This window comes from Oryctolagus cuniculus, chromosome 6, assembly GCF_051225735.1.
Source record: "Oryctolagus cuniculus isolate XC-2025 breed Fujian yellow rabbit chromosome 6, ASM5122573v1, whole genome shotgun sequence".
Classification (NCBI taxonomy): domain Eukaryota; kingdom Metazoa; phylum Chordata; class Mammalia; order Lagomorpha; family Leporidae; genus Oryctolagus; species Oryctolagus cuniculus.
Window position 1 is genome coordinate 60,554,994 of NC_142872.1, and position 17,659 is coordinate 60,572,652.

General features: G+C 55.1%; 2 long non-coding RNA genes across 2 annotated transcripts; one reads left to right on the top strand and one right to left on the bottom strand.

Annotated features, from left to right (window-relative positions):
• Positions 1-5,612: 5,612 nt before the first annotated feature.
• On the bottom strand, positions 5,613-14,944 carry LOC138850060 (uncharacterized). Its single transcript, XR_011389435.2, has 3 exons — positions 14,795-14,944; positions 13,160-14,537; positions 5,613-7,519 (listed from the first exon to the last, which is right to left on the bottom strand). It is a non-coding gene; the product is annotated as an uncharacterized LOC138850060 (long non-coding RNA).
• A 1,143-nt stretch (positions 14,945-16,087) lies between these two features.
• LOC149126153 (uncharacterized) lies at positions 16,088-17,388 on the top strand. The gene is made up of 2 exons (XR_016234904.1): positions 16,088-16,224; positions 16,949-17,388. It is a non-coding gene; the product is annotated as an uncharacterized LOC149126153 (long non-coding RNA).
• The last annotated feature ends 271 nt before the right edge of the window (positions 17,389-17,659 follow it).

Consider the following 17,659-nt stretch of genomic DNA (forward strand, 5'->3'; position numbering starts at 1 on the left):
GGGGTCTTCATCAAGTTTGTGGAAAATGCCCATTGTCTTTTAATTCCATTTTCCGTGAACTTTAAAGAAATTACTTATTTTCATTTATTTGAAAGAGAAGGGGCAGCACTGTAGCACAATGGGTTAAAGCCCCGGCCTGCAGCACTAACAGCCCATACGGATTCGAGTCCTGGCTGCTCTACTTCTGCTCCAGCTCTCTGCTATGGCCTGGGAAAGCAGCAGAGGATGGTCCAAGAGCTTGGACCCCTGCACCCACGTGGGAGACCTGAAAAAAGCTCCTGGTTCAGGGCCGGCGCCGTGGCTCACTTGGTTAATCCTCCGCCTGCCGTGCCAGCATCCTACGTGGGCACCGGATTCTGTCCTGGTTGCTCCTCTTCCAGTCCAGCTCTCTGCTGTGACCCGGGAGTGCAGTGGAGGATGGCCCAGGTGCTTGGGCCCTGCACCCGCATAGGAGACCAGGAGAAGCACCTGGCTCCTGGCTTCGGATCGGTGTGGCGCCAGCCATTTGGGGAGTAAACCAACCGAAGGAAAACCTTTCTCTCTGTCTCTCTCTCTCACTATCTATATCTCTACCTGTCAAATAAAAAAAAATTAAAAAAAAGAAAAGAAAAAGCTCCTGGCTCCTGGCTTTGGATCAGCTCAGCAGCTCTGCCCATTGCAGCCATTTGGGGAGTGAACTAGCAGATAGAAAACCTCTCTCTCACTCTGCCTCTACCTCTTTCTGTAACTTGGTCTTTCAAATAAATCAAAAATTAAAAAAATGAAAGAAGGAGACAGAGCTCCCATCTGCTGGTTCACTCCATAAATGGCCTCGATGGCTGGGCTGGACCAGGCTGAGGCTAGGAGCATGGAACTCAACCCGGGTCTCCCACATGAGTGGCAGGGACCCAACTACTTGAGCCGTCACCTGCTGGCTCCCCGGGTGCACAACAGCAGGAAACTGAATTTGGAAGCAGAGCAGGGACTCCAACCCAGGCACTCTGATATGGGACGCAGGCATCTCAAGCGGTGTCTTAACTGCCAGGCCAAATGCCTGCCCCATCTGTGAACCTTTTCAAGCACTGTCTTTGTAGAAGCTGAGTGGTTTGGTTTTGTAACCTCTTATCTTGTGAATCAACAGTCAGATTGGATAAGTCTAAAGCTTTTGGGCGCTGAAATTACAACTTTTCTTCTGTATCCACCAGGAAGCCTGGCGGCTTCGACACAAGCCCAACGTGGCCACATTTCCAGGAGTCTCTGTGTGCCACTGTGGGGGCTGGGTCATGTTTTCTTGAGCCTGTGCCCTGTGGCTTCTGGTCTTTCTGTGTTACAGTTGGCGCTGCTGTGGTATGATTGTGTGCACCCTTGTGCATTCATCCAATTGTTGCCAAGCCTGATGCTTCCTGGGTCTATTGGTGATGCAGTTGCCAATAATAAAAAAGAAATCAGATGCTCATGAAGATCTGATATCTGCCCTGGTTGACGGTGGAGCGATCTGGCAGCCCAGACTCGCTCCTGCGAGGTGCCCACGGCCAGCGGTGCTCTCTTTGGAAGCTGCTTTCTGCTGAGTCTCGCTGGGATCTTGCTCCCATTTGTGAGACCTGCTCAGCTTTTGTAGATCTTAAGTTTGTGAACCTTCATCTAAATCCCGGTTGTGAATACTGGAGTTTGCTGATCTGATAGGTTTTAAATGGCCACTGCTTTGAAGTTTTCATTTGCTTTTGCTCAATGGCTGATGCCACTGAGCCTGTCTTGCTGCTTGTATCAGCCGTTAGTGTGCAGTCGATTCTTTCAGTTTGCCCACTTAGGGTCTTTGCCCCAGTTTTCTGTTGGTTGGGTCACAAGCGCTCGTTATCCTTTTAAAGTTAAAGGAAGAAGAAGAAGAAAGCATCCCTGCCTTAAATTAGCCTGGTGTGGACAGCAGACAGCGCTCAGCTGCCTGTGCGTGCCCAGAGGCTTCTGCAGCTTTGTGAGCCCGGATGGGAGGGGCTGGAGCCAGCAGGTGCACAGTTTGCTGCACTATTCACCGTACCTAGCTAAAGCTGGGACCAGAAAGAAAGCACAGACCAAAGGCAGAATCTTGGAATAACACAAGTTTAGGTCGGTCTCCCACCCCTCGTTGTGAGTGTGATTTTGTAGCCCAGCGAGAGCTATGCAGGCAAGCACCACTGGGCCGGAAGTCAAACAGACCAGGACTCCGGTCCTGGCTGTGTGATGTTGGCCAAGTCACTTCTCCTCTCTGAGCTTCTTTTACCCTCCCCCATGCTGTCTCAGGATCTCCCCCAGGCCAGCAGGGTGGACTCAGCTAGCAGCTGATGGAATCATTCACTTACTTATGCCACATGACCCAACTGGGCACCAAGCCCTCGGGGGCTTCTATACTTGTGATGGGAGAAAGGGAACAGGGACGGTCTGCCAGGACGCAGAGAATGCTATGGAGAAAGGACAGCAGGGATGGTGGGGCTCACGCCAGGGTCCCGGAGAGGTGACCAGAGGCGACCAGGGACGGCCTTGTGGAGAAGGAGGCTTCAAAGAGAATGAGACTGTCCATCCCTCGGTCTGCTCCTCCTTTCACACACAGGGACATTCCAGGGGGAGGAGGCGAGGGAGGTCATGGCAGAGCTCACTTGGTGACTCCTGTGGGCGCCTGTCCTGGGGGTGGCTGTCAGCCCGAGGAGAAGCATGGGGCCAGGGCGTGACAGGTAGTAAGCCCCAAAGCTGGCAGTCCCTACCCACCAGGCTTTGGGGATCATCATTAACCCCAAAAACAAACAACGAAAAGCAAGACACCTGCTATTTCACTTGGGATTTCACTTTGCTTCTGAGGGCTGATGAGAGCAGGAGGTGATGGACTGGCCGCAGAGACAGGCCAGACACTCAGTGAGCACCTACTGTGCGCTGGCACTTGGTGTATGGAACAAACTCCTGGCAGGGAGTTACGGTCTGTGGAGGAGAAGACACAAGTCAGCTCCGTCCCCAGGGCTGGCTGCTGTGGGCAGGCTCAGGGCACACAGACACCCAAGCCATGGTGGACTGGGGGACAAGACAGGGTATGGGAAACCACTGATGTTCCACCTGGAGGCACTGCTCTGGGAAAGGAACTCGGGCAGTGCAGTGTAGTGGTTACAAGTGATCTTGGGAGTCAGCTGTCATCAGTGTCTTCAAACATAATTAAAAAAAAACCTGTTATATAATTTAATAGATTGTACATTTTTATTTATTTTATTTGAGCAACAGAGAGACAGAGAGAGAGCTTCCGTCTACTGGTTCACTCCCCAAATGCCCACCACAGCAGAGGCTGGGCCAGGACTGAAGTTGGGATCCCAGAATTCAGTCCCGGTCTCCGTGTCAGTGGCAGGGACCCAATTACTTGAGCCTTCACTACTGCCTCCCGGAGCGGGATTAGCAGGAAGCTGGAATTGGGAACAGAGTCGGAGCTTGAACCCGGGTGCTCCAATATAGGATGTGGGTGTCCCCAACGCTCATCCCCAAAACATAGATCTTGTTGCTGTTGGTCAGGTGTGGTGAGGCCAGCAGAGCAGGGGGGAATGTCATTGCAGAGAGGGTTTGTCACCCACAGTTCCCGGGAGGAGGGCCCTCTGGCACCAGTCACACTGCACGGGGAGCCCCAGGGTGGGCCAGGGGAAAAGTGGGCAGGCAGTCTTCAGGGCAGTTCCTGCAGGAAGGCAGGCAGGAGGGGCGCAGGGTGAGGACGGCTGGTTCAAATCATCTCCATGGGTTCAAGTGTGTGGAGACGGGTTGCCTGGTCCATGGTCCTGTTATGATCAAGGCTGGGGAACTGGTGGCCCTGAGCGTGAGAACTGACATGAGAGGTGGGGGAGGGCCCTCTGGTTGGTGAGTTTGTGTATGGACGGCGTCCGTGTCCATCTTCTGTGGCTGTAACCAAGTGCCTGAGCCTGGGTGACCCTTCAGGGAAGGAAGCGCCTGCAGCCCGTGGCTCTGGAGGCCGCATCTAATGAAGGCCTTGCACAGTGTCCTAGGGCGGCAGGAGGAAAGAAGGCGGCGGGCAAGCCGACCAGTGCAGAGCACCAAGCAGGACCGCACCTTGAGACCACCTGCCCTCTGGATGACTGATCCAGAGCCTGAGGATAAGAGCCCAATCCCCTTGGCGACCTCAGCCGCCTCCCTCGGGCCCCCTCTCCAACACCACCACAGTGACAAGCAAAGGTCAGCACGAGGGGGAAGGGCAGGCATCAGGCTCAGGCGTGAGGAAGCCTCTTGGAACGCTCACATCCTGTATCAGAGCACCTGCGCTGGGGCCCCGCTGGGCTTCCCATTCCAGCTTCCTGCTAATGCGCACCCTGAGAAGCAGCAAGCTCAAGTGACTGGGTTCCTGCCATCCACAGGGGAGGCCCCGATGGAGCTGCTGGCTCCAGGCTCCGGCCTCACCCGGCTGCTGCTACTGCAGGCCTTTGGGGAGAGAACTAGTAGGTGGGAGATCTCTCTTTGTCTCTATTTCTTTGTTTGTCTTGCCTTTCAAATACATAAATAAATATTAAACGAAGGCATTGCATGCAAAAAAGATTTCAGCCTGCGTTCTGGAGAAGGCAAAGCATAGTCAGGCTCCCAGGTGAGCGGCTGACCCCTGAGCACTGGCCAGCCCGAGAGGGATACTCTCTGCAGGGCCAGCAGAGTCACAGCAGTCAAAAGCGACACAATCGTGGGGTTACTATAACCAGGTCCCGATTGCTGTGTGGCTCCGCGCAATCTTTGTGGCCAGCAAACGACCTGCCTTCTCTTTGGCTCAACTTCTTCATCTGCGAAATGGGAGTGATCGTTTGTCTCGGGGCTGGGATAGAGTGGCCGGAGGAGGCTGAGTGTTAGCGGGGGCCTGGCAGGTGGTGGGCCAGCTGTCCCCCTCCCCATTCTGGTGTGCTGATTATACATGCAGAACCAAGAGGCAGGTGGCCCATTTGTGAGAGAACCAAGAGGCAGGTGGCCTGTCTGTGAGGGGTCTGTAGACAGCATCCTCTACCCCTCATTCTGACTGCAAGACTGAGCCTCTTCATGAAAAGCACCCTTCTGCCTGGCTTTCGTGCACTGTGTGGCCCTGAGGGGTGCTGGGGAAAACCAGCCATAAATTGCCAATCACCTGCCGTGGGCCACTTCCTCTCTTAACTGGATCTCCACAAAGCTATACAGTCAGCGTTGTTCTCTCTATTTCCCAGATGAGGAAGCCATAGCTCAGGGTGAAGGGACCTGCCCTGCCCACCCAGCATATCAGAGCCACTGGGGCCACCTGTGGCTCTGCAGGTGCGGAGGGCAACCAGGAGGAAGGGTGATTTTAGTATCGGGGGCACATGGGGGTCCAAGGTCGCTGGCCTCTGCTTCTCACAGGGGGACAAGAGTGGAGAGGGGGCTCTTCAGTTGGGTTTCTCCTTCCTCTAGACACTGGAGTCCTGGGGTCCTGGGTGGGCTGCTTCAGAGACACAGCTGCACTTACTTCCAGGCAGGGCATGTGGGCAATCTCCCCCCCCCCCAACACACACATACCAGACACATACACTGCAGATATACACACATACCACGCACACAAAACAGGTAAATTTGCGGGATCTTCAATGAATTTATGGAAAATGCATCTAATGAAAAAAATCACAGATTTCACAAGCTTTGGTAGGAAAATGAATTTATCTTTGAATTCTATTTTTCCAATGGTTTAAAAAACTTTATTTGTGTGTGAGAGAGTGCTCTTATTGCTGCTTCACTCCATAAATGCCTGCAACGGCTGGGGCTGTGTCGCTCCCCCTCTTCGTGGAGGAACGACACAGGACCCTGCGCTGTTCTTTTGTCTGCTCGGCCCTCCCCGGGTTTGCTGCTGGTTCTTCCCGGGTTGGCTACCGTCCCTTCCACCTCCGTGGAAGGGCGGTTCCCCCTGGCCACTTTCCCCACTTCCGCGGGGGAGCGGCACACCGCTGGCCGGCTCTCTCGGGGGCTGCACAGGTGTTCCTTTAGATAGATGTTCCCCTTAGATGTTCCTGGTGCATGGTGTCTCTCTCCTCCTTTATAGTCCTCTTCCACCAATCCCAACTCTGCTACCCACACGCCGAGTACGCTGCTCTCCTCCAATCAGGAGTAAGTCCTACAGTTTATTAGTTGAACTGGAGGCAGCTGTGTAGAAGCTGTTACTCCCTTCTCAGCGCCATATTGTGGGAGAGCAGATGCATAGAATAAGTCTTAATTCCAGTAACAGTCTAGTCCGAGTTGCTCCCCACAGGGCTGGGCCAGACCAAAGCCAGGAGCCAGGAACTCAGCCCAGGTCTCCCACAGAGGTGGAAGGCTGCAGTTGCTCAAGCTGTCACCTGCTGCCTCCAGAGGTGTGCATTAGTCAGACACTGCATCAGCAGTGGAGCCAGGGTCTAGCCAGGCATTCTGAAATGGGACACAGGCTACCTTGATCAGTGGCTTAACCACCGGACCAGACTGTGACCCTCTGGGAACCTTTGGACATACCCCTGGAGCAATACCTATGCACACACACACGCCCCAGTACTGCAGCCTGTGCTGGGCTCCCCAGGCGGCACTTTCCAGACACCAAGGGCTGGATGTGCCCCCGCCCACGTCTATGCTATGTGCTGAGCATGGTACCCTGGGTGGGGTGCAGCTGGGGGCAGTGGACGGCTGCTCACCTAGCTGTGAGGGTGGCACAGAGGGATATGTTTCATGATGTTTTCTAGACTGAGTGGTGTGAGTGCTGGGATGTGGCGTATGGTGCTTTCATGTGTGTGTGTGTTGGGGGGGGATTCCTGTGCAGTTTGTGGGTGTGAATGTCACTTATGAGTGATGAGGTATACACCCTTGCGGGTCCCAGGCGCATGGGCGGGGAAGGAAGCATTGTATGGCTGCCTGCCCAGGCCTGGGAGTGGCTTATTCCCCCAAAGTCAAGGCGTCGCCTCTCTGTCCACTTTAGCTCCAGTTGCTCAGAGCAGCCTGGCGCCAAGATTCAAGACTGGCGTGAGCCCCCAGTCCTGGAGCTGTCCACAACCAGATCCTTCTCAGGCAAAGGGAGAGGCAGAGAACAATGGGGGCATCCATGCCTGGGCCCCAGGCCTGGAGGGGCAGGGTAGGCAGGAGGAGGCTGGGACTGCAGCCTTTCTCACATAATCCTTGCCTTGGCGTGAATGTGTCCCCACAGTTCACGTTGGAAACAGGACCCCCGTGCAACAGCGCTGGGTAATGGGGCCTAGGGGGAGGTGTTTAGGCCGTGAGGGGCCACTCATGGGGAAGGGTTCCTTGTCTTGGGAGGGGTCACCAGGTTCCCCAACATGGAGTGGGCCCCCGAAGACAGTTTGAGCTCCGGCCCCACTCTGCCCTGTTGCTCGCCCCCACAGCTGTCTCGCCACATGACGCAGTCCCCAAGGTCACGCCACAGTACCAGGCCTTCCAAAGTCATGTGCCCTCCATTTTGGACTTCCCAGCCTCCAGAAATGTGAAATCCTTTTATTTTCTTTCTAATTGACGTGGCCTCAGGCGTTCTGTTACAGAAAGGACACAGGCGCAGGTGCTCCTCTTCATGACCCTGTGAGCAGGAAAAAAGGGTGAGACCGAGCAGGTGCGCCTGGGCCTCCCATTGCAGGGGCTGCTCCCTCGCTGGGCCTGGGGAGGCCAGGAACTCAGCCCAGGTCTCCCACAGGGGTGCCCGGGGTGCAATTGCTCCAGCTGTCACCTGCTGCCTCCAAGGGTGTGCATTAATCAGACGCTTCATCAGAAGTGGAGCCAGGGTCTGGCCAGGCATTCTGAAATGGGACACAGGCTACCTTGATCAGTGACTGTGACCCTCTGGGAACCTTTGGACATACCCTCGGAGCACATACGTATGCACACATGCACACACACACACACACACACAGGCACACACGCCCGAGCACTGCAGCCTGTGCTGGGCTCCCCAGGCAGCACTTTCCAGACACCAAGGGCTGGATTTCAGAAACAAACAAGAACTTACCAGAGCTGTGGCTCTCGTCACAGGATCAGAGCCACTGCCAGGAAGGGAAGTAGGGGGACAGAGGCCCCAGTCTCTCTCTTCCTGGTCTCCCCACACCACTGGCACCTCCCATTGGCCAGCCCAGCCACAGGTGAGAGGGTGCAGGAGTCTGGGCCACAGGAGTCAGAGCCCAGTGGAAAGTGGATCTGTAGGCCCGACAAAGGCCCCCAGCACTGTCCCCAGCCTGTCTTTACCAAGGGGACACTGGGGTCGAGCTGCCCAAGGCTGCTCTGTGGAGCCTGCAGAGCAGGATCAAAGGGCCTACCCGTTGGGAATCCACAAGCTGTTCACTCATCCTCTCTGGACTTCTGGTCAGACAACCCAACTGCTTTTCCCTTTCCAGCATTCCAGCAGTGGCCAGAGGCCCTATGAGGATAGCAGAGGGCCTGAGACAATCAGGCAAGAGAGACGTTTGGATGAGGCTGCCAGAGGATACGGGTGGTGGACACAATAATAAGAAAGAGGTGGCAGAGGACAGTGGGGTGCTGGGAAGCCTAGTCTGGGCCTTGCTATTGCAGGTGGGAGGAAGGAGGCACAGAGAAGTTCCGTGGTTTGCCCAAAGTGGTTTGCAAAGCAGGTGCAGGGAGCTCTCCCCAGCCAAGGACATGAGGGTTGCCCCCCACCCCTTCCCAGAGGCAAGGGCAGGACCCTTTGAGGAGCATTTCCTGCCCCGGGTGTGTTTATGTAGCCTAAGACAGGAAATGACCCAAGTGCCCATCAATAGGGGAATGACTCAACAGGATACAGTCTTTTTATTCCAAGATTTATGTATTTTATGTGACACGCACAATGACAGAGAGCGAGGTCTCCCATCCAAATGCCCACAACAGTCAGGGCTAGGCCAGGTCAAAGCCAGGAGCCAGGAACTCCGTACAGATCTCCCTCTGGGGTGGCAGGAATCCCGGTACTTGGGTCATCATCCACCACCTCCCAGGCGCATTAGCAGGAAGCTGGATCAGAAGTGGAGCATAGCTGGGTCTTGAACCAGCACTCCAATATGGAATATGGGTGTTCCAGGTGGTGGCTTAAACTGGCTTTGCCACAACGCCTATCCCAGGGTACAGACATAGCAGGACCTGGGCAGGTTCTGAGAGGGTGGGATGGGGTCTGTGAGGCAGGGATTCATTGAGTGAGTGGGAGTCTGGCTGCTGATTAAGAATGCAGTGCTATTCTGCGTGACCCCCATGGGGTGTAAGGTGCAATTGGAAGGAGAGATATCAAGTGTTGGTGAGAAAGCACAGGAAATAGAATCCTTGTATGCTGGGTGGGTGGGTGGGTGAGGGGGTGCAGCTGTTGTGGGAAATGGCTGGCAGGTCCACGCACAGCTTAACAAAGGGATACCAGATGGCCCAGCAATTCTACCCCTTAGGGATATCTGCCTAAGGGAAGCACAGATGCTGTTTGTCCACACAAAATGCCACACGTGGGTGCAGGTGTTGAGGTGCAAGAGGTTAAGCCACTGCCCAGGGTGTGGATATCCCGCATCTGAGTGCCGGTCCAAGTCCCAGCTACGTGGCTTCCACTCCAGCTCCCTGTTAATGCACCTGGGAAGGTTCCAGACGTTGGATGGCTCAAGCGCTTGGGCTCTGCCACCCACGTGGGAGACCAGGAGGGAGTTCCTGGCTCCTGGCTTCAGCCTGGCCCAGCCCTGACTGTTGTGGGCATCTGGGGAGTGAACCAGTGAATGCAGGATCTCTCTTTCTGTCTCTGTTTCTGTCTGTCTGTCTCTCTCTCTCTCTCTGCCTTTAAATATCCTAAAAGGAAACCTCAGAGGTGCACATTCATAGTCACAAAAGGGCCAGGTCCTGTGTGAGTCCACGTACATGAAGCTCTCGAGCAGGCACACCTCTGCTCCTCGGGACAAACAGCAGGTGAAGGGTTGCCCGGGACCAGAGAATAGGAGCAAACTTCTAACAATTCATCGAAAATGGAATTCAAAGATAAGTTTATTATGGTGCAAAATTTTTTTTAGATCCATGCATGTAAGGAATCTTCCAAAAGTTCATGGAAAGTGTGTATCGTGAAAAAACCTGCAGTTTTTGCACCAAAATAAGCTTCTTTTAATTCTGTCTCCCAAGGGCTTTTTGAAGTGGCCCCATATAGAGGGATTGGAAGCTGGTGGCTAAGAAATACCTGCTTCTGTCTGAGTTCCTGAAAATGTTCTCAAACAACTCTGTGGATGTATTAAAAGCCATGGACTTGGGGCCGGTGCCGTGGCTCATTTGGTTAATCCTCCGCCTGTGGCAACGGCATCCCATCTGGGCGCCAGGTTCTAGTCCTGGTTGCTCCTCTTCCAGGCCAGCTCTCTGCTGTGGCCCGGGAGTGCAGCGGAGGATGGCCCAAGTGCTTGGGCCCTGCACTCCATGGGAGACCAGGAAGAAGCACCTGGCTCCTGGCTTTGGATTGGAATAGCTCTGGCTGTGGCGGCCATTTCGGGGTGAACCAATGGAAGGAAGACCTTTCTCTCTGTCTCTCTCCCTCACTGTCTAACTCTATCTGAAAAAAAAAAAAAAAAAAAAAAAAGCCATGGACTTGTATACTTTAAATGGGTGGATTTGATGGAATGCAAATAATAATTCAATCAAGCCATTCTAAGCAGCAGATGACAGAAGAGCGTGTCCAGTGTGATTCCGATGTGCAAGAAAAGGCGCAATGACACATGTATCTGTGTGGCCACAAAGTCTTCCTGGACAGATGTCACCAATGAAGTGGCTGCTGGGGTTACTAAAAAAGGGGCACGGGGAGCCCTAACTCTCACCGTCAAGTACAGTGCATCCAGTCCTCAGTGTCAGCATGTTGCTCTTAACGACAGAAGTCGCTCCCTGCGTCCAACCCCACCCCCCAACTTGGACTCTCAAGACCCCTCCTTGAGAAGCAGGCCTTCGTGCTGGCCTGGGGTGGGGGCAGGGGCTGCCACAGGAGCTCATGGGAGTGGCTCTGCCCAAGGGGGCAGGTCAAGAAGTCCTCCACCCTGGGACCCGAAATAGATTTCCGGTTGCAAACTTAGCCAAGCAACTATTTTTGGCTGCCTGTCTACAAGAGGCGAGTCCAGCACTGGCTGGAGCCCCAGGCCCAGGCTCCCAGGATGACTGCCCAGGGGCTATAAACAGAGCACCTCCCTGCCCGAGCTCCAAGCTGCTGCCATGCCCTGCGTTCTTTCTGTCAGCTCAGAAGCAGGACTGGGCCGAGCCCCAAGAGCCAGGGTCAGGGAGTGTGCAGTCCTGGAGCGGGTCCTGGGTGCCAAGTGCAGTGTTAGAGGTGCCGGTCGTGTTGCATGTCCCCCAACAGCCCGGTTGAGAAGAGATGGTCATTATGATCTTACAGGTGGGGAAACTGAGGCTCGGAGGAGGTGGCCTGCCAGAGAGCCCAACAGTCGGAGCTGAGGCTCAAACCCTGTGCCGCTTGCCTGTTCAAGAGCCGAGTTACAAAGACTGCAGCTCAAGCTGAGGCAGGCAGTAGAGGAGACTCACAGATTCACACGGCAGAGGGAGGGAAACGTGGACTTCCGGTAGGGCTCAGGCAAAGGTTCTCTTCGCTCCAGCCTCCTCTGTGTCTGTAAGCATCATCATTAAGCTGAGTTCTCTCTCAGTAGCCAGAGACGTGGCTACCCTCTCCTTCTAACAGGGAGAGCTCTGTGTATCCTCAGACACATCTAGAGAGACAGCAGGAGCACTGCCCAGTGTTCCTGACAAGACTCCCAAGATGCATTGCGAGCGAAGGGGTGATGGGTGCTCCTCCCTCTGAACCAGTTACTGTGGCCAGGGCAGATCTTAAGGCTACAAGGCCCCCCGAGCTGGGGTGAAAGGCAGCCTTCTATGGAGCTTAGGGGATCTGGAAGACAGGATGTGACTCCCAGTGCAAACCAGGGTGGGAGAGGGGACAGGTGCATGGGGCAGGGCATCCTCAGCCACTCCTCTCGGTGAACTAAGACAACCTGAACCCACTATACTGAATAAAGTTACCTCTCCGTTTCCCCACCCGGAAGATGGAGACCAGGTCTTCTGCAAGGATCTTTCTATCAGTGAATGCTGTTTGCTTCATTCAGTCCCACCCTGGCTGTGACACCATGCGGGGAGCTGAATGGGTTCCCATTTCCACGTTTTCCTTCGTTTCCCAGACCCTGGCCCGATGCCCCTCCAACCCTCTCTCCCTGTGACACCTCAGCCCCACAGGGCCCAGTCCAAGCTCTTTGTCAGGCATCAGGGACCTTGGGACCCTGCCTCCTACTGCTGCTCCAGCCACTGCTGCCTCATACTGCAGAGGCCGTGGGTAAAACCTCATAAATCTCGGGCCAGCGTGGTCTCGCCATCTCTCGCTATCTTATCCCCATTTCTGTCTCTGTCTTTCTCACATCTCTCAGTCTCTCTATGTCTGCATCTACTTCCAGGAGCATCCCCTGGCCTGCCTGCCTGCCTGCCTGCCCGTCTGTCCCTCCCGTCTCTCCCTCCCCTCAGCTCTGTCTGCCCCAGCCTCCCAAACGCCCACAGAGCCGAGATCCTAATGCGCTTTGCAGTCTCCCAGAAAAACAGATGCAACCCTGAGCACATTCTTCCTGCTCGCTGGAGCTGCAGTCTCACGGCATGGGGGAGGGGCAGCCTCGGCAGAGCAGGAGGGAAGGAACCCCTCCCGCTGCCGGGGGACCCTGGCCGCTGTGTGACCCTCCAGGGCCGTGACAGCTTCCTCTCGGGGACGTCAGCGTGGGGACAGTGGCCGGGCTGACGGCAGCTCAGCTGGCAGAGCCTGGCCTCACAGAGGCAGTCAGGGTGCACAAGGAAGGCCAAGGGTCCAGGCTAGCACTTTCTGGGCCGGAATGACCCTGTGGGAGCTCACGGGACTCTGCGCAGACCTGGGTTCTGCTACCTGGGCCTGACTTCAAGGCATTCCCTCCCTCACTAGCACGTTCCCTGATGCATGTACGCAGTCATTCAATACACATGATGAGCATGTGTGCAAGTGTGTGCTGATGTCCCCAAGGAGTCCTGGCAGCCTTCCCAGAGGAGGTGAGGTGGCTCAAGTCTGAAGGGAGGGAAGGCTTGGGTGAACAGAGTGGGGACGAGGGTTCCGGGGGAGCTGAGGCCCCATAGAGAGGACTGCAACTGACAAATGGGAAAACAAAGGGCACCCAAGGAGGCAGGAAAGACTGCCTGATCCCAGTGTCATCTGAGTTCCTCTTACCCAGGGCTGAGCCTCAGGTGTTGCTGGGGGAAGAGAGGGCATGAGCAAGTGAGGCTGGCCAGGCAGCGGGGACCCGCGCCAACTCCCAGACGGGCGCTGTTCGGAGGAAGGTGGCAATGGCTGTGCTGTGGGGCTCAGATTTGCCCAATGGTCCATTGTTCACGAGAAGACAGGAAATACAGACTTTCTGATATAAGACGCTTGAACTTCAAATGATGGCGACTTGATTCTTGGACAAAATGGGGTGGGCAGAGCAGAACCAGGGGCAGGAACGTGGGTTCCGTGTCCACTGTGTGTGAACCTCAGGCTTATCCCGAAGGGGCAGGGCCTGGCAGGATCCACCCCCATCCAGCCTCTGAGAGGAGACTGGTCGGACCCTGGGGTCTCTGGGAGGGTCTCACTCCCAGAGGGCCTGCCAGTGCCCACTTGAGCATAGCCCAGGCCCCAGGCCTCTGACAAAGTAGACAAACCTGGTTCTGCCTTGGGCTTGAATCCTAACCCTGAGTGGGTCACATATGTCTTTGTCCGTTCTCTGACTCCAAAGAGTGTTTGAGGTTCTGCCACGAATGCATTCGGACTTTCAAGATGTTATATAAAGTGATGGAGTCCGGCAGGAAGTCCCGCCCTATGGAGGATCAGGGCAGGCAGTAACTGGAGACAGAAGGAAGGCTTGTCCAGAGAGCACCACTCCTCGAGCTGGACTCAAACTGCCACTTTGAGCTTCCCAGCAGCCCAAGCAAAGAAGGCAACATGCTTGTTCCATGGCTCATAGAAAATAAAATACATCGTTGGATCAAAGAATTTAATGTCCTGGTACTGGGCCTGAGACAAAATTGCCCCCCCTCCCCAAAAAGCAGCTTTTTCCCCAGAGGTTGCCAATAATAAATCCATGTGCTGATAAGAAAACTCCAGCTTCCTGCAGCTGTTTCTTCAACATCCTTCCGTGCAGGCTGACGGCCTAACACCAAAAACATCTGTCAGAGCAGCAGTGGAAACAAAATTGGAGGGTGGGGCCAAGTTCATGCACACCTCTGGTTGCAGTCTCAGCCGTAACACGGGCCAGACCTCATGCCCATCTCCGGCGCTTGTCGAGAGACTCGGGGCAGACTAGGTCTCTAAGTCGCCGGTCGTGGTTCTGGCACCGAGCAGGTCTCGCTGTGTTCCGCAGGGCACTTACTTTAAGAAACGAACAAGTCTCGCAACCTGTCCCAGGAGGACGCTCTGCTGTATGGCCCACACTGGCCTCCGGAGTAGACTGGCAGGGTGCAGGGGCACAGGTGAGTGCGTGATACAGCCTCTGCTCCACACTGTCATTCAGGGATCCAGGCTCCTTCCACGTGTGGTTCCGCCCTCCTCCCCCCAACTCCAGGAGCTTCTCCTTTTAGCCAGAGATGCAGGGAAAAAAGGAGGATAGAGTGTGAGAATGTCCCGTGGTCTGGACCTGGAAGCCACACACACACACACAGCACTTCCACCCACAGGCCATTGGCCAGAACTCAGTCCCTGGCCACAGCTAGCTGGACTGGAGGCTGGCAGGTCTGGACTCAGAAAAAAGAGGGGGTCGTAGCTGCTGGGGAGTGGGAGGGGAGCCCGTCGATCTCCCTCGCTGGAGCCTCTACCACCAGTAGGACTTACCTTGGCACCCGATTCTTCATGCTGGCCAACCAGCCGGGTAGCTCTGCACCCACTCGAGTTTCCCCCAGCCGCTTGCTCCTCCCCTCCGAGGCCTGGAAGCACAGGAAGTGAGAGCATCGGTCCCTGGCCTTTCCCACGTGCGGCTGTTTTTAGTTTTATGGACACTTGAGAGCCAGAGACCTCCTGGGTCAGTTATTTAGTTATTTCCTCTCCTGTGGCCAAGACAGAGAGCGTCCCTAGGGTTCCGTGGCCTGTGGGCCATTGCAACCGTGCATCCACTCAGCTTGGAAACTGCTGCTCCCCTACAGGAGCCCAGGGGCAGGGTGGAAAAGTGGCTTCACTAAGGGGACCAAAGCAGCCACCTGCAGGCAGAGACCTCTCATACAAGAGACCAGGTCACTTAGCAAAAAGAGGAACAGCAGTTTCCATACACATAGAGGTTAGAGCAAGCCACACACAGAACTTGAAAAGAGGGAAGAAACAAACAGCAAACCAGTGCATAAATGGAGGCACAAGTCAACACCATTCACCAACAGCATACCTGATATCTTAGACATTTGCTATGGTTGGGCCACAAAACTGATGTTGAGCTTCCCAGTAGCTAGTATGAAAAGGGAAACTTGTCCAGTTACGTCAATCACAATGAATATGCTATTTGAACAAACTGGTTACCCAAGAGAATTATGTTGGGTGTTTATTATTCCTTATATTCCTACACAAGGGATGCACTAATATCATCCCCAGTTAACAGGGAAAGAAAAGCCCACAGCCTGACAGCAGTTGAACAACCAGTGGTTCAGGCTTAGCAAATAGGCCGATCAGAGCCTGGGCTCTCACCCACCCCCTAGATCTCACACTCTCCCCAGGCCTCACAGGTGTAGACACCGTATGACAACCTTGCAGTGGCCACAGGACAGCCACATCTCTTTACACATGTGCTTCCCCGTCTGTGAACATCCCAGTCTTCAGCCCAGGTCCAGTGGTGAGTCCCTCCCGGTCCCAGCTACCCACTTCCGGCCGCCCCCCCCAGCCGCCCACTTCCGGCCGCCCCCAGGAGTAGATTGGAGACTGTGGCAAGGACCCTGCCTTGTATGCTACCCTTCCTCAAGTCCCATTCTCAGGGCTCAGCTTTGCCTAAACATTGCCTCAACAAGCTCACCCTGAGGCTGGGTGCTGCGGGAGGGGCGGGGAGGAAGGGGCGTGGTGCTCAGCTCAGCCCCGCCCCACTCCCATCAACATGGCCGGCAAGGCCCACCTACATGAAGCTCCCCACCTGACGCAAGAGGCGATAGTGGAACACAGACACTCCTCCCTCACATAGCACGAGCGGGCTGTGCAGGAAGTATAATGAAGGCAAAGCAAGGCCCCTTGGAGGGAAGACCACTTCATCCGGAAACGAAGTGATGAACAGGAACTGGCCAGGCGAAGAGGTGAGATAAAAGCCCTGGAGCCAGGGGACGGAGCTTGCCGTGTTCGAGGATGGGAAAGTCAGCCGCGTCACGTGGGAGGGGATGGGGCAGAAGCGGGTCAGAGAGATGCAAGGGCCGGAGATGTCAGGGCTCAGGAGAAATTCTTCTTTTGATTTGCTTGAGACCAGACTCCCTGAGAAGTGTGTGCATTTCAGTGATTCTGTGTTGTAGAGCTGAGAGCAGACTAAGATCACCAATCTATTGGAAGGGAGGGAGGTAGGAAGGGAGGAAGGGAGGTTGGTGTCATGGGTGGATAGACGGATGGATTGCTGGATGGATGGATGGACAGACGGATAGATGAACAGATGGTTGAACGGAAGGAAGGAAGGATGGATGAGTGGGTGGAAGGACAGGTGGGTGGGTGGATGGGTGGAAGGCTGTGCACTGAAGGCCCATGAAGCCATTTTGGATAGAAAAATTGCCTGGTGGTGGGAAGGAGGCCAGAGGCCCCCCACCCCAAAGTCAGACAGGGCCTGCCGAGAGAGCTTTTCGGAGACATGGTCGGCTCTGCTCTGAGAGAAATCGTTGGCTTGGTCAAAGGAAGTCACCAGAGTCAAAGAATCCCCAGGGAGTCCCAGCCATCTAAGAAGACTGATGCTGACCCCCCCCCCCCCATGCAGAGCAGAAGGGCAGAGGTGCGGGAGGGGTGTGGCTCATGTCACTACCTTTCTATGCCACCCTGCAGCTCACAAAGCACTCGGACAGCACCGTGATGTGGAGATGACTGCGTTACTACCCAGCAACCATGTGCCAGACCCTATACTAAGCACGGGATATGCACACGTGGGCGTCGTGGTGCAGCAGGTTAAGCCACGCATGGCCCGTGACATCAGTACCCCCTACGCACACTGGTTCAAGTCCCAGCTGCTCCACTTTGCACTCAGCTCCCTGCTAATGCACCTGGGAAAGCAGTGGAGTGTTTGGGCCCCTGCACCCATGTGGGAATCCAGGAAGAAGTTCCAGGGTTCCTGGCTTAGGCCTGGCCCAGCCCTAGCCATCGTGGCTATCTGAGGAGTGAACCAAAGGATGGAGGGTCTCTCTCTGTGTTTCTCCCTCTCTCTCTGTTACTCTGCCTTTCAAATAAACAAAATACAGCTTTTAAAAAAAGAGAGAATGAGAGAGAAATGTGTGTGCTCATTCACTTCTCACCCCAGTCTTGCATGAACCACGCTACCATGGCCTTCACTCCACCCTCGTGATGAAGATGAGGGCACTGAGACTCAGAGAGGTGAAATAACTTCTCCAAGGTCACACAGCTGCCGAGGGCAGACTGGCCTTCCACCTTGGCGGGATTCCTCCTGTACCTGCGACACCTCCCACAGTTCCTGAGGCCCAACCTGGCCTCTCCTAGGGCTCCATCTTAGCTGCTCATTTCCCACCGCACTGAGTGCTGTGG